The sequence below is a fragment of the Pseudophryne corroboree genome, chromosome 1, assembly GCF_028390025.1.
Source record: "Pseudophryne corroboree isolate aPseCor3 chromosome 1, aPseCor3.hap2, whole genome shotgun sequence".
In the NCBI taxonomy this organism is placed as follows: Eukaryota; Metazoa; Chordata; class Amphibia; order Anura; family Myobatrachidae; genus Pseudophryne; species Pseudophryne corroboree.
This window is the reverse complement of record NC_086444.1, coordinates 825,983,757-826,008,639: the sequence shown is the minus strand read 5'-3', so window position 1 is coordinate 826,008,639 and position 24,883 is coordinate 825,983,757. Positions and strand designations below refer to the sequence as shown.

At 49.4% G+C, this 24,883-nt stretch overlaps 1 long non-coding RNA gene across 1 annotated transcript; it reads right to left on the bottom strand.

Moving 5' to 3' along the window:
- Positions 1 to 16,592: 16,592 nt before the first annotated feature.
- LOC134949712 (uncharacterized) lies at positions 16,593 to 18,368 on the bottom strand. Its single transcript, XR_010183191.1, has 5 exons — positions 18,256 to 18,368; positions 17,782 to 17,879; positions 17,217 to 17,313; positions 17,016 to 17,121; positions 16,593 to 16,833 (listed from the first exon to the last, which is right to left on the bottom strand). It is a non-coding gene; the product is annotated as an uncharacterized LOC134949712 (long non-coding RNA).
- Positions 18,369 to 24,883: the final 6,515 nt, after the last annotated feature.

Here is a 24,883-nt window from a genome sequence, read left to right as displayed (position 1 = left end):
CTGTCTACGTCGGTCCACTGCTGGGGCTCCTCACCTTGCCTCTCGTGGTCCAAGGGCACGCGTGGGGACGTCCAGCGCCGAATCTGTCTGCATCGATCCGCTGACGGGCCTCCTCAACTTGCCTCTCGTGGTCCAAAGGCACGGGTGGGGACTTTGAGCGCCGACTCTGCTTCGGTCCAATACTGGGGCTCCTTATCTTGCCTCTCGCTGACCAAGGGCACGGGTGTGGACGTCCAACGCCATCTTTGTCCGCGTCGATCCACTGCCGAGCCTCCTCAACTTGCCTCTCTCTGTCCAAGGGCATGCGTTGGGATGTCTAGCGCCGATTCTGTCCGCTTCGGTCCAATACTGGGGCTCTCTCGCTTTCCAAGGGCACGCGTGGGGATGTCCAGCGCCGACTCTTTCTACTTCGCTCCAATGCTGGGGCTCCTCACCTTGCCTCTCGCTGTCCAAGGGCACGCGTGGGTACGTCCAGCGCCGACTCTGTCTGTGTTGATCAACTTCCGGGCCTCCTCAACTTGCCTCTTGCTGTCCAAGCGCACGGGGGGGGAACGTCCAGCGCTGACTGTTTCTACTTCGGTCCAATGCTGGGGCTCCTCAACTTGCCTCTCGCTGTCCAAGGGCATGCGTGGGGACGTCCAGCGCTGACTCGGTCTGCGTCGATCCACTGCCGGGCCTTCTCAACTTGCCTCCCTCTGTCCAAGGGCACGGGTGTGGACGTCCAACGCCGATTCTGTCGGCGTCGATCCACTGCCGGGCCTACTCAACTTGCCTCCCGCCGTCCAAGCGTACTGGTGGGAACTTCCAGTATCGACTCTGTCCGCTTCGGTCTAAAGGTGGGGCTCCTTACCTTGCCTCTCACTGTCCACGGGCACACGTGGGGATGTCCAGCGCCGACTGTCTGTGTCGATCCATTGCCGGGCCTCCTCAACTTGCCTCTCGCCGTCCAAGCGCACGGGTGGGAATGTCCAGCTCCGACTCTGTTCGCTTTGGTCCAATACTGGGGCTCCTCAACTTGCCTCTCGCGGTCCAAGTGCACAGATGGGGACGTCCAGCATGGACCCTGTCCGCGTCGGTCCACTGCTGGGGCTCCTCACCTTGCCTCTCGTGGTCCAAGGGCATGGGTGGGGACATCCAGCGCCGTCCCTGTCTGCGTCGGTCCACTGCTGGGGCACCTCACCTTGCCTCTCGCGGTCCAAATTCACGGGTAGGGACTTTCAGCATTGACCTTATCTGCAGAGTTCCACTTCTGGGGCTCCTCAGCTTGCCTCTCGTGGTCCAAGGGTATGGGTTGGGACGTCCAGCGCCGACCCTGTCTGCATCGATCCACTGCCGGGCATCCTCAACTTGCCTCTCGCCGTCCAAGCGCACGGGTTGGAACGTCCAGCACCGACTCTGTCTGCTTCGTTCCAATACTGGGGCTACTCACCTTGCCTCTTGCTGTCCAAGGGCACGTGTGGGGACATCCAGTGCCGACTGTGTCTGCGTTGATCCACTGCCGGGCTTCGTCAGCTTGCCTCTCGCCATCCAAGCGCATGGGTGGGAACGTCCAGCGCCGACTCTGTCCGCTTTGGTCCAATGCTGGGGCTCCTCAACTTGCCTCTCGCTGTCCAAGTGCACAGATGGAGACGTCCAGCACGGACCCTGTCTGCGTCGGTCCACTGCTGGTGCTCCTCACCTTGCCTCTCGTGGTCCAAGGGCACGGGTGGGGACATCCAGCACCGTCCCTGTCTGCGTCGGTCTACTGCTGGGGCTCCTCACCTTGCCTCTCGCGGTCCAAAGGCACGGGTGGAGACTTTCAGCGTTGACCTTGTCTGCGGAGTTCCACTTCTGGGGCTCCTCAGCTTGCCTCTCGTGGTCTAAGGGTACGGGTTGGGACATCCAGCGCCAACCCTGTCTGCGTCGGTCCACTGCTGGGGCTCCTCACCTTGCCTCTCGCTGTCCAAGGGCACGCGTTGGGATGTCCGGCGCCGACTCTGTCTTCGTCGATCCACTGCCAAGCCTCCTCAACTTGCCTCTCGCCATCCAAGCGTACTGGTGGGAACGTCCAGTGTCGACTCTGTCCGCTTTGGTCTAATGGTGGGGCTCCTTACCTTGCCTCTCGCTGTCCAGGGGCACGCGTGGGGATGTCCAGCGCAGACTCTGTCTGCGTCGATCCACTGCCGGGCCTCCTCAACTTGCCTCTCGCCGTCCAAGCGCACGGGTGGGAACGTCCAGCGCCAACTCTGTCCGCTTCGGTCCAATTCTGGGGCTCCTCAACTTGCCTCTCGCGGTCCAAGTGCACGGATAGGGACATCCAGCACGGACTCTGTCTGAGTCGGTCCACTGCTGGGGCTCCTCACCTTGCCTCTCGTGGTCCAAGGGCACGGGTGGGGACTTCCAGCGCCGTCCCTGTCTGCGTCAGTCCACTGCTGGGGCTCCTCACCTTGCCTCTCGCGGTCCAAGGGCACGCGTGGGGATGTCCGGCGCCGACTCTGTCTTCGTCGATCCACTGCCAAGCCTCCTCAACTTGCCTCTCGCCATCCAAGCGTACTGGTGGGAACGTCCAGTGTCGACTCTGTCCGCTTCGGTCTAATGGCGGGGCTCCTCAACTTGCCTCTCGCGGTCCAAGTGCACGGATGGGGACATCCCGCACGGACCCTGTCTGCGGAGTTCCACTTCTGGGGCTCCTCACCTTGCCTCTCGTGGTCCAAGGGCATGGGTGGGCACTTCCAGCGCCGTCCCTGTCTGCGTCAGTCCACTGCTGGGGTTCCTCACCTTGCCTCTCGCAGTCCAAAGGCACGGGTGGGGACTTTCAGCATTGACCTTGTCTGCGGAGTTCCATTTCTGGGGCTCCTCAGCTTGCCTCTCGTGGTCCAAGAGCACGGATGGGGACGTCCAGCACGGACCCTGTCCGCGTCGGTCCACTGCTGGGGCTCCTCAGCTTGCCTCTTGTAGTCCAAGGGTACGGTTTGGGACGTCCAACGCCGACCCTGTCTGCGTCGTTCCACTGCTGGGGTTCCTCACCTTGCCTCTCGCCGTCCAAGCGCATGGGTGGGAACGTCCAGCGCCGACTCTGTCTGCTTCGGTCCAATACTGGGGCTCCTCACTTTGCCTCTCGCTGTCCACAGGCACGCGTGGGTACGTCCAGCGCCGACTCTGTCTGCGTCGATCCACTTCCGGGCCTCCTCAACTTGCCTCTCGCTGTCCAAGCGCATGGGGGGGAACGTCTAACGCAGACTCTGTCTGCTTCGGTCCAATGCAGGGGCTCCTCAACTTGCCTCTCGCTGTCCAAGGGCATGCGTGGGGACGTCCAGCTCCGACTCGGTCTGCGTCGATCCCCTGCCGGGCCTTCTCAACTTTCCTGCCGCTGTCCAAGGGCACGGGTGTGGACGTCCAACGCTGACTTTGTCCGCGTCGATCCACTGCCGAGCCTTCTCAGCTTGCCTCTCGCAGTTCAAGGGCACAGGTGTGGACGTCCAACGCCGACTCTGTCGGCGTTGATCCACTGCCGGGCCTTCTCAACTTGCCTCTCGCTGTCCAGGCGTACTGGTGGGAACGTCCAGCGTCGACTCTGTCCGCTTCGGTCTAATGGTAGGGTTCCTCACCTTGCCTCTCGCTGTCCACGGGCACGCGTGGGGACGTCCAGCGCCGACTCTGTCTGCATCGATCCACTGCCGGGCCTCCTCAACTTGCCTCTCGCCTAAAAGCGCATGGGTGGGAACGTCCAGCGCCGACTCTGTTTGCTTCGGTCCAGTGCTGGGGTTCCTCAACTTGCCTCTCGCTTTCCAAGGGCACAGGTGTGGACGTCCAACGCCGACTCTGTCTGCATCAATGCACTGCCGGGCCTCCTCAGCTTGCCTCTCGTGGTCCAAGGATACGGGTTGGGACGTCCAGCGCCGACCCTGTCTGCGTCGGTCCACTGCTAGGGCTCCTCACCTTGCCTCTCGCTGTCCAAGGGCAGGCGTGGGGACGTCCAGCATGGACCCTGTCTGCGTCGGTCTACTGCTGGGGCTCCTCACCTTGTCTCTCGCGGTCCAAAGGCACAGGTGGGGACTTTCAGCGTTGACCTTGTCTGCAGAGTTCCACTTATGGGGCTCCTCAGCTTGCCTCTCGTGGTCCAAGGGTACGGGTTGGGACGTCCAGTGCCGACCCTGTCTGCGTCGGTCCACTGGTAGGGCTCCTCAACTTGGCTCTCGCTGTCCAAGCGCACGGGTGGGAACATCCAGCGCTGTCTCTGTACGCTTCTTTCCAATACTGGGGCTCCTCACCTTGCCTCTCGCTGTCCAAGGGCACGCGTGGGGATATCCAGCGCCGTCCCTTTCTGCGTCTGTCCACTGCTGGGGCTCCTCACCTTGCATCTCGCGGTCCAAAGGCAAGGGTGGGGACTTTCAGCATTGACCTTGTCTGCGGAGTTCCACTTCTGGAGCTCCTCAGCTTGCCTCTCGTGGTCCAAGTGCACGGATGGGGATGTCCAGCACAGACCCTGTCTACGTCGGTCCACTGCTGGGGCTCCTCACCTTGCCTCTCGTGGTCCAAGGGCACGCGTGGGGACGTCCAGCGCCGAATCTGTCTGCATCGATCCGCTGACGGGCCTCCTCAACTTGCCTCTCGCGGTCCAAAGGCACGGGTGGGGACTTTGAGCGCCGACTCTGCTTCGGTCCAATACTGGGGCTCCTTATCTTGCCTCTCGCTGACCAAGGGCACGGGTGTGGACGTCCAACGCCGTCTTTGTCCGCGTCGATCCACTGCCGAGCCTCCTCAACTTGCCTCTCTCTGTCCAAGGGCATGCGTTGGGATGTCTAGCGCCGATTCTGTCCGCTTCGGTCCAATACTGGGGCTCTCTCGCTTTCCAAGGGCACGCGTGGGGATGTCCAGCGCCGACTCTTTCTGCTTCGGTCCAATGCTGGGGCTCCTCAACTTGCCTCTCGCTGTCCAAGCACACGGGGGGGAACGTCCAGCGCCGACTGTTTCTGCTTCGGTCCAATGCTGGGGCTCCTCAACTTGCCTCTCGCTGTCCAAGGGCATGCATGGGGACGTCCAGCGCTGACTCGGTCTGCGTCGATCCACTGCCGGGCCTTCTCAACTTGCCTCCCTCTGTCCAAGGGCACGGGTGTGGACGTCCAACGCCGATTCTGTCGGCGTCGATCCACTGCCGGGCCTACTCAACTTGCCTCCCGCCGTCCAAGCGTACTGGTGGGAACGTCCAGTGTCGACTCTGTCCGCTTCGGTCTAAAGGTGGGGCTCCTTACCTTGCCTCTCACTGTCCACGGGCACGCGTGGGGATGTCCAGCACCGACTCTGTCTGCGTCGATCCACTGCCGGGCCTCCTCAACTTGCCTCTCGCCTAAGAGCGTATGGGTGGGAACGTCCAGCGCCGACTCTGTCAGCTTCGGTCCAATGCTGGGGTTCCTCAACATGCCTCTCGCTTTCCAAGGGCACAGGTATGGACGTCCAACGCCAACTCTGTCTGCGTCGATCCACTGCTGGGCCTCCTCAAGTTTCCTCTCGTGGTCCAAGGTTACGGGTTGGGACGTCCAGCACCGACCCTGTCTGCGTCGGTCCAATAGTGGGGCTCCTCACCTTGCCTCTAGCTGTCCAAGAGCACGCGGGGGGACGTCCAGCGCCGACTCTGTCTGCGTCGATCCACTGCCGGGCCTCCTCAACTTGCCTCTCGCGGTCCAAGCGCACGGGTGGGAAAGTCCAGCGCCGACTCTGTCCGCTACAGTCCAATTCTGGGGCTCCTCACCTTGCATATCGCTGTCCAAGGGCACGCGTGGGGACATCCAGGGCTGACTCTGTCTGCGTCGATCCATTGCCGGGCCTCCTCAACTTGCCTCTCGCCGTCCAAGCGCACGGGTGGGAATGTCCAGCGCCGACTCTGTTCGCTTCGGTCCAATAATGGGGCTCCTCAACTTGCCTCTCGCGGTCCAAGTGCACAGATGGGGACGTCCAGCATGGACCCTGTCCGCGTCGGTCCACTGCTGGGGCTCCTCACCTTGCCTCTCGTGGTCCAAGGGCATGGGTGGGGACATCCAGCGCCGTCCCTGTCTGCGTCGGTCCACTGCTGGGGCACCTTACCTTGCCTCTCGCGGTCCAAATTCACGGGTAGGGACTTTCAGCATTGACTTTATCTGCAGAGTTCCACTTCTGGGGCTCCTCAGCTTGCCTCTCGTGGTCCAAGGGTATGGGTTGGGACGTCCAGCGCCGACCCTGTCTGCATCGATCCACTGCCGGGCATCCTCAACTTGCCTCTCGCCGTCCAAGCGCACGGGTTGGAACGTCCAGCGCCGACTCTGTCTGCTTCGTTCCAATACTGGGGCTACTCACCTTGCCTCTCGCTGTCCAAGGGCACGCGTGGGGACATCCAGTGCCGACTGTGTCTGCGTCGATCCACTGCCGGGCTTCGTCAGCTTGCCTCTCGCCATCCAAGCGCACGGGTGGGAACGTCCAGCGCCGACTCTGTCCGCTTTGGTCCAATGCTGGGGCTCCTCAACTTGCCTCTCGCTGTCCAAGTGCACAGATGGAGACGTCCAGCACGGACCCTGTCTGCGTCGGTCCACTGCTGGGGCTCCTCACCTTGCCTCTCGTAGTCCAAGGGCACGGGTGGGGACATCCAGCGCCATCCCTGTCTGCGTCGGTCCACTGCTGGTGCTCCTCACCTTGCCTCTCGCGGTCCAAATTCATGGGTGGGGACTTTCAGCGTTGACCTTGTCTGCGGAGTTCCACTTCTGGGGCTCCTCAGCTTGCCTCTCGTGGTCCAAGGGTACGGGTTTGGATGCCCAGCGCCGACCCTGTCTGCCTCGGTCCACTGCTGGGGCTCCTCACCTTGCCTATCGCGGTCCAAGGGCACATGTGGGGATGACCAGCGCTGACTCTGTCTGCGTCGATCCACAATCCACTTACGGGCATCCTCAACTTGCCTCACGCCATCCAAGAGCACGGGTGGGAACGTCCAGCGCCGACTCTGTCTGCTTCGGTCCAATGCTGGGGCTCCTCAACTTCCCCACGCTGTCCAAGGGCACACGTGAGGTCGTCCAGCTCCGACTCGGTCTGCATCGATCCACTGCAGGGACTTCTCAACTTTCCTTTCGCTACCCAAGGGACTCTGTCTGCTTCGGTCCAATGCTGGGGCTCCTCAACTTGCCTCTCGCTGTCCAAGTGCACGGATGGGGAAGTCCAGCATGGACCCTGTCCGCGTCGGTCCACTTCTGGGGCTCCTCAGCTTGCCTCTCGTGGTCCAAGGGTACGAGTTGGGACGTCCGGCACCGACCCTGTCTGCGTCAGTCCACTGCTGGGGCTCCTCACCTTGCCTCTCGCGGTCCAAGGGCACGCGTGGGAACGTTTAGCGCGACTCTGTCTGCTTCGTTCCAATGCTGGGGCTCCTCAACTTGCCTCTCGCTTTCCAAGGGCAAGCGTGGGGACGTCCAGAGCTATCTCGGTCTGCGTTGATACACTGCCGGGCCTTCTTAACTTGCCTCTCGCTGTCCAAGAGGACGGGTGTGGACGTCCAACGCTGACTTTGTCTGCATCGATCCACTGCTGGGCCTCCTCAACTTGCCTCTTGCTGTCCATGGGCACGGGTGATGACGTCCAGCGACGACTCTGTCCTCGTCGGTCCACTGCTGCGGTTCCTCATCTTGCCTCTCGTCGTTCAAGGACACGGGTGCGGACATCCAGCGCCGTCCCTCTCTGCGTCGGTCCACTGCTGATGCTCCTCACCTTGCCTCTCGCGATCCAAGGGCACGGGTGGGGACGTCCAACGCATATATATATATATATATATATATATATATATATATATATATATATATATATATATATATATATAGAGAGAGAGAGAGATTTACAGGTGCGCTTTTAGTCCATATAATATAAATCTCCTTTCCCAAGAAAAGGAATATGCAGATTCTATGTCCCAAATATCTGCATCCAGCACTAGATCTTCTTAATGAACCGCTTCTCCTCTTTATATAATCTCCGGATATCTGGAAAAAATTTATGAAAGAGGGCGCCCATAGTGCAAGTCAATTTATTCACTTAAAAACAGTTCTTGTAAAATACCACAATACAAATTGCTGCCTCGTGCTGAGTATCTTACCGCTGTAGGCTGGATACCATAAGATATAAAACAGAAATCCACGGCAATTCTGGAACACTTCACTAAAGAAAGAAGTCAGGACCATACACCGTTCACCATAGGATCCGTCTGGACACTGCTCACCACCAGCATGAAGGACATTATTCCGGGCACACACCACGTTGGATAGGCCACGCATCTACGCGTTTCGTGTAATCACTTCGTCAGAGGGCCTGAATCCTTGGGCTTGATTCCTTTAATTTAATAATTACTGTGTCATAAAAACTATCGCTGTATATCATAGGGACATTTTAAGCCCGGCGATTTATTTTTCCATTATTTTGGGTTTGCATTATTTTAACTAGCTGAGTGAATGGATTATGTTTCAGCCATTTCTCCCCTGCATGTATTTTATTAGTGAATGACATAACACAATGGGGGTCATTCTGAGTTGTTCGCTCGTTGCCGATTTTCGCTATGCTGCGATTTGTTGCAAATTGCGCATGCGCAAGGCACGCAGGGCGCATGCGTTTAGTTATTTAACACAAAACTTAGCAGTTTTGCTGTGGCATCTGTGGCGCTTTTCAGTCGCACTGCTGTTCGGAAAATGATTGACAGCAAAGGAGCGTTTCTGGGCGGCAACTCAGCGTTTTCCCGGCATTGGCTAAAAAACGCAGGCGTGCCAGGTAAAAATGCAGGAGTGGCTGGAGAAACGGGGGAGTGGCTGGCCGAACGCAGGGCGTGTTTGTGACGTCAAACCAGGAACTAAACGGACTGAGGTGATCGCAGTCTAGGAGTAGGTCTGGAGCTACTCAGAAACTGCTAAGAATTATTTAGTAGCAGTTCTGCTAATCTTTCGTTCGCTATTCTGCTAAACTAAGATACACTCCCAGAGGGCGGCGGCCTAGCGTGTGCAATGCTGCTAAAAGCAGCTAGCAAGCGAACAACTCGGAATGAGGGCCAATAGCAAGCTGCTGTTTATGGATAGAATATTTTCAGGTAATTTTCTCTTGTGGTCAGCAGATGGCAATATTTCCACATTTTCTTTAACACCTCACTTGATTTTAGTGGTACGGCTGTTTTAATACCAGCCTTTATCACACTTATTAGATGTATTTTATTATTGCATTTTATCATATTGGTTTAGTATCATAGGTGTGCGCAGGGGGGGTGCCTGGTGCGCACAGGCACCCCCTAATGTTTGGCACCCCGATCTCACATGCCTGATGCAGCGATCGCCGAACAGGCCGATTACTGTCCCCTCTGCGCTGCACCCTGTCAGGACTGCATTACTGACCATACGCCTGGGTTAATCAAGGGTGCCACTGCCACCGGCTTTTAAACTCCCGGCTCCACCTCCATGTACAAAAACAGCGTGATGTGAGTACGTCATGCTGCTCGCATGCCCACCCGCCACATGCCCACCTCTCTCCTTCTATGCTATGCCAACGCCAGCCACTGATGAGGAACAGCATGCAGCCAGCATTCCTCTTAGGAAGACAAATTCAATACTGGCAGGCGGTTGGCAGCAGCATTGACACGTCACTCGTTTTTCCAGCAGCAGCAGTTCTGCGACTGTCAGTGTCAGTGAGTTACTGACTTGTAAGTAAGCTGCTGCAGCCTGCAGGGGAAAGAGAGGGGGAGCCAGACCAGGCTGAGGAGGAGCAGTGTAATTGCAGTGAGTGCCATCAGGGGTGTTTGTTTGGTGCACACCACAACATCTGACAATGTATCTGCTTTATTAGGATTGGCACAAGGGTGGATATTTTATATTGCGTTGGCCATCAATAGATGGTGCTAGACACGCCCAAAAAGCGGTGCTAGACACACCCCGCCGACGGTGCACCCCCTAATAAAATGTGCTGTGCACGCCTATGTTTAGTATATTGCACTCATGCAGCTGTTTTTATGACTGTATGTTTTTTATTCACAGAGTTTTTGTTCTATTGCACACAATGTATGATTAATATTTTTGTGGGCACCAGTTGTCACATTGTTTTGTTACTCTTCTAGTCTCTGGCACTTTATATTTATTATACTTATTGTCAGGGCCGGTGCAAGGTTTTTTGGCACCCTAGGCAAAACTTAAGGCATAACACCCCCCCCTTCCCTCCCCAGTCGCCCTTCTTATAATCCGGCCCTGCTCCTAGATAGATAGATAGATAGATAGATAGATAGATAGATAGATACACACAGCAGTCAAAGTAGAAATTTTGAAGTGGGTGTATGGAAAAGTAAAGGTTGCAATTTAGCGCGCGTGCGCTCCAGAGGGGACATGGCCACTCAAAAGGGGACGTGACTTCAGTATAGTTTAACACACCATATACCCCTTATACACATTATGCACCACAATAGTAGGAACCCCTTATACTATCTAGTACTGGTGCCGAAATTCACATTATAGCACACGGAATGAACCGAAATTCACATTATAGCACACTGAATGAGCCAAAATTCACATTTAGTACACTGAATGAGCCGAAATTCACATTATAGCACACGGAATGAGCCGACATTCACATTGTAGCACACTGAATGAGCCGAAATTCACATTGTAGCACACTGAATGAGCCGAAATTCACATTGTAGCACACTGAATGAGCCGAAATTCACATTATAGCACACTGAATGAGCCGAAATTCACATTTAGTACACTGAATGAGCCGAAATTCACATTATAGCACACGGAATGAGCCGACATTCACATTGTAGCACACTGAATGAGCCGAAATTCACATTGTAGCACACTGAATGAGCCGAAATTCACATTATAGCACACTGAATGAGCCGAAATTCACATTTAGTACACTGAATGAGCCGAAATTCACATTATAGCACACGGAATGAGCCGACATTCACATTGTAGCACACTGAATAAGCCGAAATTCACATTATAGCACACGGAATGAGCCGCAGTTCACATTATAGCACACGGAATGAGCCGCAGTTCACATTATAGCACACAGAATAAGCCGAAATTCACATTATTACAGTGACACACACAATATAAAATATGACACAGTAAGACGCACCGTAAATGACACACTACATAAAATCAGAAGCCCCCCGCCAGGAGCCCTCATGCTACTCTCACCCAGGCAGGGGGCAGCAGGGCAGAGGTACTGTAGTTGGGCGGCGTCTGGCGTATTACAGGCACAGCTTCACCCTGCACCCAGCTCTGGCGCGGTCAGATCGCTCCCCGAGTACACGGGACGTACATTGTGCTGCAGCTGGGTAACTGGATCGTTCCCCCGTCCTGGGCGTGACATGGGGAGTTACTGCCAGATACAGCCCTTAGCAGCAGCAATAATAGAATAACATTGAGCTTACCGGACCCCGCAGCGCCGCCCTTACCAGGACTGAATCGGACAATCAGTGGGGAAACTCAGCCCCGAACTCCCACTGCGGCCGTTCCGCGGCAGATTTGTAATAGTAGCATCGCTTAGTACATCCCGCCCTCACAGAGAGAGGAGAGCGGGTTACAAGATGCATGTAGGAGCCCAGTGTGTGCGATTAACAAGCTGCGGGAGCAGAGTCGCAAGATGAAGGAGCTCAGTGGGTGCGGGTAACAGGCAGCGGGAGCAGGGTCGGGGGAAGGCGTGGGGGGGGGGGGGGGGGGGGGGGGGGAGTGCAGCGGAGCCCAATAGCTGTGGAGGTAACAAAAAGAGCCAGATGCGGGAGCCAGTCGCGGGATTGCGGGGGGAGCGCGGATAACAATTGGCACTCGATTGTAGGGAGAGGCGGCGCCCGATGCGGCAGCGGAGCGGACCAGGCCAGCGGCCGGGTGACTCCTTCATGTGCCCTGTCAGTCACTGTGCAGGGGTGATGGGGGGGGGGGGGGACGCCCGCGGGAGACCATCGCGTGGTGGAGCGGCGGGTAGTCAGCTCATAATGTGGGACCGTCACCCGGGACCCCGGACTCAGGAGCGCAGGCAGCAGGCTGCACATTATAACACATTCGTTCCACTATGGCTGTGGCTGTGGGCTATGATCGCAGAGGTGGGGGGGCGGCGGCACGGCAGGGTTGAAGAACTGATGTAGGCACACAGTCAACTCACGTTTGAAGGCAGACAGTCAGACGTGGTGGGCCAGGCGCCAACGAGCTGCTCCTCTTAAAGAATAGGAGGAGTGTGTGTTCTCTTTCACTTTCGTTCACTAAGCGGTGCCGCCCTCCAGTGGTCGCCGCCCATAGGCAGCTGCCTAAAGCTGCCTAGTGGTAGCGCCGGCCCTGCTTATTGTACTTATACTTCTATTAACTATTAGTCTTACATCTATAGTGGGGAAAGTATTGGAAGGTGTTCTAAGAGACAGTATTCAGAAGTTCCTTGAAGTCAATAAGGTCATTAAAAGGAATCAACATGGGTTTATGAAGGACAGATCCTGTCAAACCAACTTACCTGGCTTTTATGAAACAGTAAGTGCAAACCTAGATCAGGGTAAAGAGGTGGATGTAATCTTTTTAGATTTTGCCAAAGCATTCGACACTGTACAAGAAACAGGGCTAGGAAGCACAATATGCACTTGGGTCAAAAACTGGTTAGATAATAGGGAGCAGCGTGTTGTGGTTAATGGATCTTTTTAAAATTGGACTGAAGTGCTAAGTGGTGTGCCGCAAGGCTCAGTATTAGGACCGCTATTGTTCAATATTTTCATTAACGACCTAACAGAAGGTCTAGAGAGCATGGTGTCAATTTTTGCAGATGATACCAAATTGTGTAAAGTTATAAATGCGGAGGGGGATGCTGAGTCGCTTCAGAACGACTTAGTTAAATTAGAAGCTTGGGCAGCGAAATGGAGAATGCGCTTCAATACAGACAAGTGTAAGGTAATGCACTGTGGTAACAAGAACAAAAATAACACCTACTTACTAAATGGGGTAAAATTAGGGGATTCTGTACTGGAAAAGGACTTAGGTGTCCTCATAGATAGCAATCTAAGCAGTAGTACCCAAAGTAGGACTGCAGCAAAGAAGGCTAATAAGATATTAGCATGCATAAAACGGGGAATTGATGCTAGGGACGAAAGTATTATACTCCCGTTATATAAATAACTTGTGAGGCCACACCTTGAATACTGTGTACAATTCTGGGCACCTTACTACAAAAAGGATATCCTGGAGCTAGAAAAGGTTCAAAGGCGGGCGACCAAACTAATTAAGGGTATGGAGACGCTGGAATACGAGGAAAGGCTTGCAAGGCTAGGCATGTTTACACTGGAAAATAGGAGATTAAGAGGGTACATGATCAACATTTACAAATATATAAGGGGACAATATATAGATCTTGCGCAGGACCTGTTTTTGGTTAGATCAACACAGAGAACTCGCGGACACTCGCTCAGGTTAAAGGAGAGGAGATTCCGCACAATACGGCGTAAAGGCTTTTTTTATGGTAAGGACGATACGTGTTTGAAATTCCCTGCCTGAGGGAGTTGTAATGGCCGACTCAGTCAACACCTTTAAGAATGGGTTAGATAAATTCCTAATGGATAAGGATATCCAGGGTTACGGGGCATAGTCACGCACTATGGTTATTATAAAAAAGAGGGGTAAAACGTAACGGCAGTCATCAACTACAGTCAAAATTTATACAAAATAATCGTGCATAGGAGATCACAAATAGGTTGAACTCGATGGACAATTGTCTTTTTTCAACCTTAGATACTATGTTACTATGTTACTCATTTTGCACAGTTATAGTAGTGTGCACAGCCAGCGGTAGTAATCACACTGTTTTGATTCCAGTGCGTTTCCATGGTCCCCCAACACGGCCGCGTAACATCACTTCCGGCACGATGGGGGTGTTGCGACCGGAAGTGCCCAGTGGAGGAAGTCCAATGTGAACAACAAAAACCAGGTTGCGCTTGACAATCAAAAAAAATATGAATATTTATTGTAATAAAAGTATTTACAACAATTCTCCCGGGAGTATGATAAAAACAATTCAATATGACATAATAATCTGCTCAAATAGAATACCCCTGAGCTTTGATAATTAATTAATTAAAAGGTACTTTCTATGCAAAGAATGCCTAATGCTGTTTGATGCGAACTACAAATGGTTAAAAAAAAAGGAATTTGTAACACTGATGGTGAACTAAAAAATTAACTGCAGATCTGTATACAGAAAAATGAAACTCACTTAATGCGTGAAAACAAAGTCCCAAGAAAAGTCTTACATCTGTAGCAGCACGTGACAGTTTCAATGATCTTTAAATGATGTAGAATCTTAAATGAATAAACAATGTCCGAGTGATATAGAAATAAACTGTGCAGATATACAATTACCCACTGTGATGATGGCAGCAGAGAGAGCCCGGAGTGATGTCATCTCGGTCAGCCGCTATGCCCCTGCATGGGGACGGGAGAGCAGGGTCCGCACTGAGCCGCCGGGCCAAGATGGAATGCAGCCCTGCACGCTGGCGGCTGATGCTGGTACTTCCCAGGCGGCTAAGCTGTTACCTGTGCGGCCCGATGCCAGCGGGCTCTCACCAATAGCGGCACGACGGGACTCCCACGGGCAGCTCAGAAGGAGCCTCTCTGTTGTTCACCTATGCAAAGGTGAGATGATGATGGAGTCACAGGGTGTCTGCAGTGTTTGTAGACTGCAGTCAAACACACTGGTAGTGATGGTGTGGTAACTGAATTATCACACAGAGCTCCAGGTGGGTTTTGCTGAGAAGCACAGCTGCCGTGATGAAATGACTCCAATAGCCGGTGTCTGGCTGTGAGCTGAATAATGAACAGCCGCCGTGGCCGTGCTCGTGCTACAGCTAATCCTTTGTAATAGAATAGTGTCAGGGATATACAGGAATGAGGGAGAATAACCTGTATCCTTTGGAAGTCCACTGATAGAATCACGGACCACACTGCAGGCAAAGTCATTGGTGGGGGGTAAGTTATATCACTATGCTTTTGTCTAGTTATTTCCACTTGTTTGCACTGCATGGTATTTCTGGGTAAGGGGATACGTCCCTGAAATGTCACCAAATAAACACACTCTAAGGGTGCTGCCCGTGTTCTGGACTGTATGATGTTGTGGGTTAACACCCACTAGAAGGCCACCAGAGAGATATATATATATATATATATATCTCTCTAATATATAAAAATGAAAATTTGTCCTTCTTTCTATACAAATCCACAGTTTACAAGCGAAGATCATACAAGCGTATTAAAACAGGGCCGAGGCAACTAAAACAATTTGAAATCCCTAGCACCTCTAGGGGGGCAGACAGCAGCACAGAGTATATCAGGAGACAGCATAACTGCGGAATTGCTGGAACAATGTACTCAAAAATTGGTACACATATGACTTACACTCTGGAAACAAACACTGTGGGGGTCAGACACCACTAGCACCCCTAGGGGTGGTACAGCAGCACAGAGTATGTCAGCAGACAGCAAAACTGTGGAAGGCCTGGAGCAATTTACACCAAACTTGATACACATCTGACTTCAATCTGGGAACAAACTCTGTGGGGGTGAGACACCCCTAGCACCCCTAGGACTGGGACAGCAGCACAGAGTATTTCAGGAGACAGCATAACTCCAGAATGCCTACACCAATTTACAACGAACTTGGTACACATATGACTTACAAGCTGGGAACAAACACTGTGGGGGTAAGACACCCCTAGCACCCCTAGGGGTGGGCCAGCAGCACAGACTATATCAGGACATGTATGATATGTCAGTGATGACAGGGCTCCATGTTACAGGGCAGTGACATGATGTGAGGAGGGGAATACAGGTAGCACAAACCCACATACTGAGAGTTATATAGTGGAAGTAGCACGGTCCCCCAGCAGCACAGAGTATATCAGGATATACAGAATATGCTGCGCTATATAAGAGACTGTAAAAAAAATTATAATTTCACAGGGGCACTGACATGATGTGAGGAGGGGAATGGAGGCAGCAGGAAGCCACAGACTGAGAGTTGTATAGTGGGAAGAACAGGGTCCCTTGGGGGACCAAAAAGGGGTCCAGCCAGTATGCAATGTGCGTCAGGGAAGCAAGATATGCCTATATACTAGATCTCCAACCAACATAAATTAACAAACAACTATCACTCCAATTTACCATCCTCATCCGGTAGCGAAGCACGGGTATTCAGCTATCTACAGTGTTATTTATACTGTGTGTTTAATATTTTTTATTTTTGTAAGCAGACATTCTTAAAATCCCGTGCGACGCCGGGTACTCCAGCTAGTATGTATATGTATATATATATATATATATATATATATATATATATATATATATATATATATATATATATATATATATATATATATATATATATATGACAAGAATTACTCTCCCATTGCGCTATTTCAAATAAAACACTAAAATTAATTAATTATATGGCTGCCTGTATCCTCTAAGTTCCCTGTTAGGAGGAACTAAATGTGTGAAAATATGAAACGAAATAGAGGAGATGGCGCCAAGGGAGTTATATCAACGCCCTACCTAAAAACGGACCCTTACAGTACTCTCCGGATAAATTACGTCAGATAACAAATACTAACATGTAAATTTATTAAAACAACATATAAACCCGACACAAATGTTCATAAGTATACAGAGTTGATACATTTACATTTGTCGCACAATTTGAACAATCAGTTTGTAGTGATGAGGAAAAAGCGTAGATATATCACTACGATTTCCTCCTTCTCCTTATTGTAGATTCGGAGGTAACATCAGATAATAGATAGATAAATAACCCAACGCGTTTCGTCTTGTTCCAAGACTTCATCAGGGGTAAAATCTACAATTGTAGAATAATAAGTCAAAACAAATACATAGCAATAAGCATCTTACACTCACATATAACATGACATATTGGTATCAAAAGAACATGACATAGCAACATGAGGAGGAAAACAGAATAAATAACATGAAGAAAGAGGAAAAAAGAGAACCAAAAAGCACAGGTTGTGAAAAACATACCTCTTCATTTCAGAACATATTGTCAGCACATAAAAGGTCATTCAAAGATGTATGAACAACGTTTCAATATTTCAATGGGACTTGATTGATACAGCGAGGACCATACCTAATTAAAAAACGTTTAATAACCTTTATTAATTAAAGGACACTTTTTGTTCAATTAGGCAGAGATTGGGATTAATCCAAGGGAACGGCACATACCTCATATATCATCAGCTTGAGTCTGACATTCAGATATTCGAATATGGGGAAGATTCATATGTGTATAGAATCTAACTGGTTCGCAAGCATAAGGAACCTAATAAATTGATTAATTGGGTATTAATTATAAGAACACCTACGAGTTCATAAATAGACCCCTATCTTATTTTGACACCCATAATTATAAAAATTCTGGTATCAATTAATGTCTGATCACTAATGAACAGATCTCATGACTAACCCGTGTGGTTTCTATATATGATACAGAACAAAGCCACAGAATTGGCTATAACAAACACCAATGTTACCACTATACAACGATCCTCTACTAAATGATCTGATTATAACCAGCCATTTATTCATATTTGGAAAACCCAGGACTAATTGTATTAACCATCAGTATAGTGAACCCACATGATATGTTTATTAGGGAAACCCATCCTTTATGGACGGTATCACTGATCTATGATCGAATAATTCAAAGAAATTACTCAAAGTGCTACCCACAGGGGGTGTAGTTCATTAGTGCCAATCATTAAAGAAATCTCTATAATATAGCACATACCTCGTCGGTCAGCAGCTTGAACCTGACACTCAGAGACTCAGGATTGAAGGCAATTCAAATGGGTATAATGTCTAACCAATTTAGAACACGTGGTAGACCTGGTAAATTAATTGGGTTGATATCAATTAGACCATCTATTAAAGTACCAGTATGGTACAAAGAGTTCCCACCCCATGGAGAAACAAATACTCCTTTCACTTAGTAAGGGGAAGATCTATTAACTATAAAAATTATATAAGTGAGTGTATAACTCATATAACTTAGTTTCATATTCATGAATAAATCTGTCATATTTATATAGTGAATATATATAATTAGTGCATATCATATACTCTTTAAAAAATTACATTTATAAATGATTAGTGGTTAACCAGTCAATAAAATACATATAGTTGGTACAAAGTGTATACTAATAAATGGGACCACTTTCAAAGTTGATAATATACTATTGTAAAATCAAAAACAAAACCTTACCCTCCAGTGGTGCAGAGCTGACAGCCAAGTCTCTGTATAATGAGGCATTGGACCTGATAACCACCCTTTATAAAGGGAAAAGTGATTACATCACTTCCCTTGCAATGTGATTGGTGCTCTATATATATGTGCTCAATTTACTATATTAGAATGGAGATTACTTAACCAAAAGTGCATAGATTTATAATTTTCAAATAATCAAACTAAGTGTATTAACGTTATTATTATGAGAATAACTCCTTAGGAGGAAATACCTAATTGATTAATATTACCCATAATGCTTTTCACTGTCTCTCTGGTTACTATTTAGGGAAACCAAACCTGGCTAAATGCCAGGAATGATGTTGGACACACCCCATTTCATTTAACTCAGTTTCATGTCCTACATATTAGACTGATCCCCTGTGGGTAATTCCCCTTGATCGTATTGCATGACGCTGGAGCTATAATAAATAAATAAAAAATAAATAAATAAATAAATAAATAAAAGTAAAATAAAAATAAAAATAAAAATGGAAATAAAAAAAACAAACAAAATAAATAAATAAAAAATAAATAATAATAATAAAAATAAAAATAAATAATAATATATATATAATTCGGACCAGTTGCCGCAATATTTAACAGATGCTTTATCTGTTTAAATTGTTGGGCCGTCCAAAACGTTAAGCAGTAAGATAAAGCCGACGTTAAAGTATATTATTGCGTAATACTTGTCCTGCGCTAGCTTTGTTGCGTGCACAAGCCACGATTACATAAACATTCAACATTCACTATTCATAACCAATAAATAATTTTCCATATTTATAATTAATGTCCATCACAATTTACTGTGTGAGCAGTGAAACACGCGTGTAGGCGTACAGCGTGTCCACTGCTGTCCGCCCATAAATGCTATGATGCCTGTATAATAATGTGAAATGCTTATACTATTGACAATTGAAAAGCCAGTCACATAGTGCTCATACACAATGGAGCCCACAGTGATTAGTACTGTGTCCTGATGCAACAGAATAGAGACACATACTGGTTACATTGGCGCAATTGCACAATACTGTTAATCATTGGGAGCTCCATGCTAGTTAGACAGTTAAACTGAGGCAAACAATGTACTGTCATTCCTTAACTACCTACACTGGAAATATTGTGTACATATAGTATACCATGTGCTCTATAAAGAGCTGAGTGCCTGTGCTTGAGGCGCATGCAATGAATAGTCACTATACAGTATGTACCAGAACAAAGCTGCAAAGTCACAACAACAAGTAGTAGCAGTGATAAGTGAATGTACTATTGTTATTTCAGTTCCTAATATTACCAGGTGGATTATACATAATCAGCTCAATGGTCGTTCTATTTATGAGCCAGCTGTTTGTATTTAGGCAGCACTAAATTAACGCCTCCTGTTGGTACAATTACAATAAAAACTGTAATCTGTTCTATAACAACACTAACTATATTGGATTATACACTAGTGACACTTAATGCTCACTACTTTATAGCTGAGTATACATTATTACCGCTGTATAAATTCTAAACAAACAGCATAATAATTGCTCTATTTAGAGCTAATTGTCTGTATTTAAGCGGCACACGTTATCGCCCCGAACTCCCAAGTGACGGGAGCTTGCAGGGGGCGATATACAAATGTCCTCCATTTTCATGCTGATCGCGGCCATTTTCATGCCTCATGCCCAATAGTTTAGTCAGATTTAGCCACTTTACACGGCTAAACCCGACTAAACTATTGGGCGTGACGTGAAAAGTCCAGTTTGGGTGCTCAAACTGGTTATTTTTCATGCATTTCAGCTCGCCACCTCCCAGGGTAGTGAGCTGAAATGCTGATGTCGCGCCTGATGGCAGCAACATTTGAATAGCTGCCGGCGGGCATTATCGTGTGCGGGAGGAGGCGGTAACATTTGAATCTCGCCCAAAGTATACATAGCTGGATAGACAATACTGCTGCTTGGTGAATATTAAGCAGACATTATAACAATTACTCTATATGAGCTAATTGTCTGTATCCAAGCGACACAGAATAAACAGCTGTGGTTTATACACTAATAACACCCAATATATATAGCTGGATATACAATACTGCTGCTTGGTGTATAGTAAACTGACATCATAATAACCGCTCTACTCAGAGCTAATTGTCTATATTCATTATCAAGTGGCACAGAATAAAAAAAATATTGTTCATACAAAGGTATCAGACACCGCTATTAAATGGTGTCACTATTATATAGCGGAATATACAATACTGCTGCTTGGTGAATATTAAACAGACATTATAACAATTGCTCTATTTAGAGCTAATTGTCTGCACTCAAGTATCACAGAATAAACAGTTGCTTACACAAACGTATCAAACACTGTTATTTAATGGTATGCCTAACTACTGTATATAAGCTCTATTGGAATATAATATTGTTGAAATTTGAATTGACCATCAATATACAGCAGATCTCTCAATAACTTTGACTGGCTAATTATAAACAGACAGTATAATAACTATCAAGATTTATTATTTTGACTAGAGATAAAGTATCAGCCAGTCAGCTCCTAATTGCCATGTTACAGGCTGTGTTTAGAGCTGATTGATTAGTACTTTATCAAGCTTTGATAACTGACCCCCCCCCCCCCTCTCACCGCAATATGCTACAAACCCCAAATTTTCAGTTATGTTAGGAAGAGGGCCCTTTCCACAATGATAAATTGACCCCGCTCTAGCGTTTTAAATATGATTCAAAATGATAGAATTTAACCACAGTAAATCACATGGGCATACTACTTTAGGCTCTTCCTACTTTAGGTCTCTTATAACTGCGGTCTTTGAGGGTAAATCTGCCAGCCAGGTGCCTGTATCTGTGTACGGGGGTTCTGTGCAGAATCTATCATTGGTACAAGGGGCTGGGAGGAGGGGTATCCCCGTCCTGCGCTCGCCCAATGTGGAGGGCGCATCAGCTGTCATCTGCCCTGTGAGCCAGACATGGGCCAACTGCCAGGCTAGCACAGTGTTGCCATAGCAACCACTCTTTTCCATTGCAACAATCATTGTCCTCTGCAGTGCCAGTCTGAGTACCACTATCAGTAGGGCAAAGGGAGATGGGGCAGTTCCAGGCAGAGTAACATATTTGTTTTCTATTTACTTTACAGCCACGGGCATTAGGAAGGGCACTTTTGACCTACTGTGGATATCCCTAATGTCACAGTGGGCCAGTCTAACACTGACCATACCTCACCCACAGAAATGCCTTTTCCAAAATCTGACAAAAAAAACACCCCAAAAAATTACTTAATATTTGTATTTTCTAATTTAAATTGTCATTTATGTATGTATAGTCTTTACTGTGCATCCCCTTTGTCTGTATGCTCTGTATGGGTTCACTACGATATGCCGGCGGTCGGGCTCCCGGCGACCAGCATACCGGCGCCGGGAGCCCGACCGCCAGCTTACCGACAGTGTGGCGAGCGCAAATGAGCCCCTTGCGGGCTCGCTGCGCTCGCCACGCTACGGGCACGGTGGCGCGCTACGCGTGCCACACTATTTTATTCTCCCTCCAGGGGGGTCGTGGACCCCCACGAGGGAGAATAAGTGTCGGTATGCCGGCTGTCGGGATCCCGGCGCCGGTATACTGTGCGCCGGGATCCCGTCAGTCGGCATACTTCCACAGCTACAGCCTCATATTTTCTCTTAGGTCCTAGAGGATGCTGGGGTCTACATTAGTACCATGGGGGTATAGACGGGTCCACAAGGATCCTTGGGCACTTTAAAAAATCAATAGTGTGCACTGGCTCCTCCCTCTATGCCCCTCCTACCAGACTCAGTTTAGAAAATGTGCCCAGAGGAGCCGATCATGCTTAGGGAAGCTCCTAAAGAGGTTTCTGCATTTTTTTTCTATTTGTTGTTTTCAGGCAAGTCTGATTGGCACCAGACTGCCTGCTTTGTGGGACTTAAGGCCCATACACACTTGACGATAAAATGAGCGACGTCGTTCATTTCAGCCCTCATCAACGACGTCGCTCATTATATCGTCAAGTGTGTATGCATCCGACGACCACCGATGCGCGGCCCCGCGGGACGTTAACGACCCTCGCTTATCTGTGGAGCATGTATGCTCAATTTCCACTATGGTCGTTACCGACCAGAGACGTCGTTGAATGTGTATGGTGTGAACGACCAACGACCAAGCCACTGTTCACCAGCCCTGTTCCCAGCTCATTATTTTAATAAACTATTCAGCTTGGATGCTTCAACGATGAATGGTCTTTGGTCTTTGGTCGTTGGTAGTGTGTATGCTCATGTCGTTTGCTCAGCTGTTCAAGGGAAGTTCAAGGGAAGTCGTTAACGACGGTCGTTAACGACGTGTGCATCGTCAAGTGTGTATGGGCCTTTAGGGGGGAGAACGGCTCAACTTCCTAAAGAGTTAATGGTCCCGTTTCTCCGCTGACAGGACACTGAGCTCCTGAGGGAGTCATTCGCAAGCCCCACCACGGTGAGCGTATCCTCCTGCAGCACGCCGCCACCCCCAACAGAGCCAGAATATAGAAGAGTGGTGAGTTCAGAGCTGGTGTCCCGGTTCGTGGGTCGCCGGCGGGAATGGCGGCACAAGGGTAGGAGGAGCGCAGCTCTGAGTGCAGGCTGCGCTCCAGGGGGCTCAGAGGACATACACAGATATGTGTCCCGCTGTGAGGGGCGCGCTGAGCCACCAATGTATACCCACACTGGCTATCATACCTAACAAGGGTTTTAACCTTCTGTTAGGCATAAAAATTACCTCAGGCCAGTATAAAAAAGCGGGAAGCCGAGCGTCATTAAGGGGGCGGGGCTTCACTATGAGCGGATCCAGCAACTCACCAGCACCATTTTCCCTCTGCAGCTTACACTGACAGGATTCACAGGGAAGCGCAGCTCCTCCACAAAGTCTCCACGGGGTAAATTTACTTAGATGGGAATTCTATTTAAGATGGGATGTTGTCCATAGCAACCAATCAGAATCCAGATATTATCTTCTAGAAGGTGCTAGATAAATGAGATGTAGAATCTGATTGGTTGCCATGGGCAACATCCCATCTTAAATAGAACTCCCATCTTAGTAATTTTACCCCCACGTCTCCTCAGCGGTACCAGTGGTTCTTAGGGGGGGGGGGGGGGGTGTTGTAGTATACTAAGCCCTATTAAGGGACTTAGGGGGTCATTCCGAGTTGATCACACGTAGCTCCTTTTTGCAGAAAATTTCAGATCCCAAAAAGATTAATTATATCCTTTCCCTTTCCTCTCGAAGATAGAAAGAAATGGGAAAACCCGCCGATTGTGGATGCATCGGTATCTAGGTTGTCACATAAGATAGTCTTACCTGTTCCTGGGGCAGCATCCTTAAGGACACAGCTGACTGCAAGATTGAGAACACTCTCAAATCATTATACACTGCTGCTGGGGTGGCCCAGAGACCCACTATTGCTTGTGCATGGATCACTAAAGCCATTGCAAAGTGGTCAGGTAACCTAATTGACGAATTGGATACCTTACCCAGGGGGGAGATAGTTTTACTCCTGCAGCATATTCAAGACTCTGCTAACTTTATGGTGGAGGCCATAAAAAAAAATTGGATTGCTCAATGCACGCACCACTGCCATGGCAGTGTCAGCACGCAGAGGCTTGTGGCTACGCCAGTGGACTGCGGATGCGAATTCCAGGAAAGGTGTGGAAAACCTACCATTCACAAGTTAAGCCCTTTTTGGAGATGAACTGGATAAGTGGATATCCAAGGCTACAGCGGGTAAGTCTACGTACCTTCCTTCTGCAGCACCCCTAGATAGGAAAACCTACTCTGCTCCAACTCTGCAGTCCTTTCGGACAGCGAAATTCAAAGGCAAATCCAAAAGTTCTTCTACAGCCTTCAAAGGTAATAGAGGTAAACCCAGAAAACCAGCAGCTGCAGGTTCTCAGGAACAGACCTCCGGGTCTGCTTCCTCAAAGCCTTCAGCATGACGGTGGTCCGCACTGCCTGGAGGACAGGCAGGTGGGAGCTTGGTTACGTTATTTCAGTCACATTTGGGCAACATCTTGCCAGGATCCCTGGGTCACAGACCTTATCACCCAGGGATACAGACTGGAGTTTCAGGAACTCCCACCTCACAGATTCTTCAAATCAGGCTTACCAGCTTCTCTGGAAGCAAGTATGCCTTTACAGGGAGCAATTCAAAAACTAGTACAGATTCAGGTCATTGTCCCAGTTCCACTTCAACTACAAAACAAGGGTTATTACGCCAACCTGTTTGTGGTACCGAAACCAGACGGTTCGGTAAGGCCCATTTTAAACCTCAAATCACTGAACCCGTATTTAAGGGTGTTCAAGTTCAAGATGAAGTCTCTGAGAGCGGTGATCTCAGGTTTGGTGGAGGGGGAATTCCTGGTGTCTCTGGACATCAAGGATGCGTACCTTCATATTCCGATTTGGCCGCCTCATCAGGCTTATCTAAGGTTTGCACTACAGGACTGTCACTACCAGTTTAGGCCCTGCCATTTGGCCTCTCCATTGCACTGAGGGTATTCACCAAGGTAATGGCAGAGATGATGTTTCTCCTTCGCAAGGAGGGAGTGAACATAATACCATACCTGGAC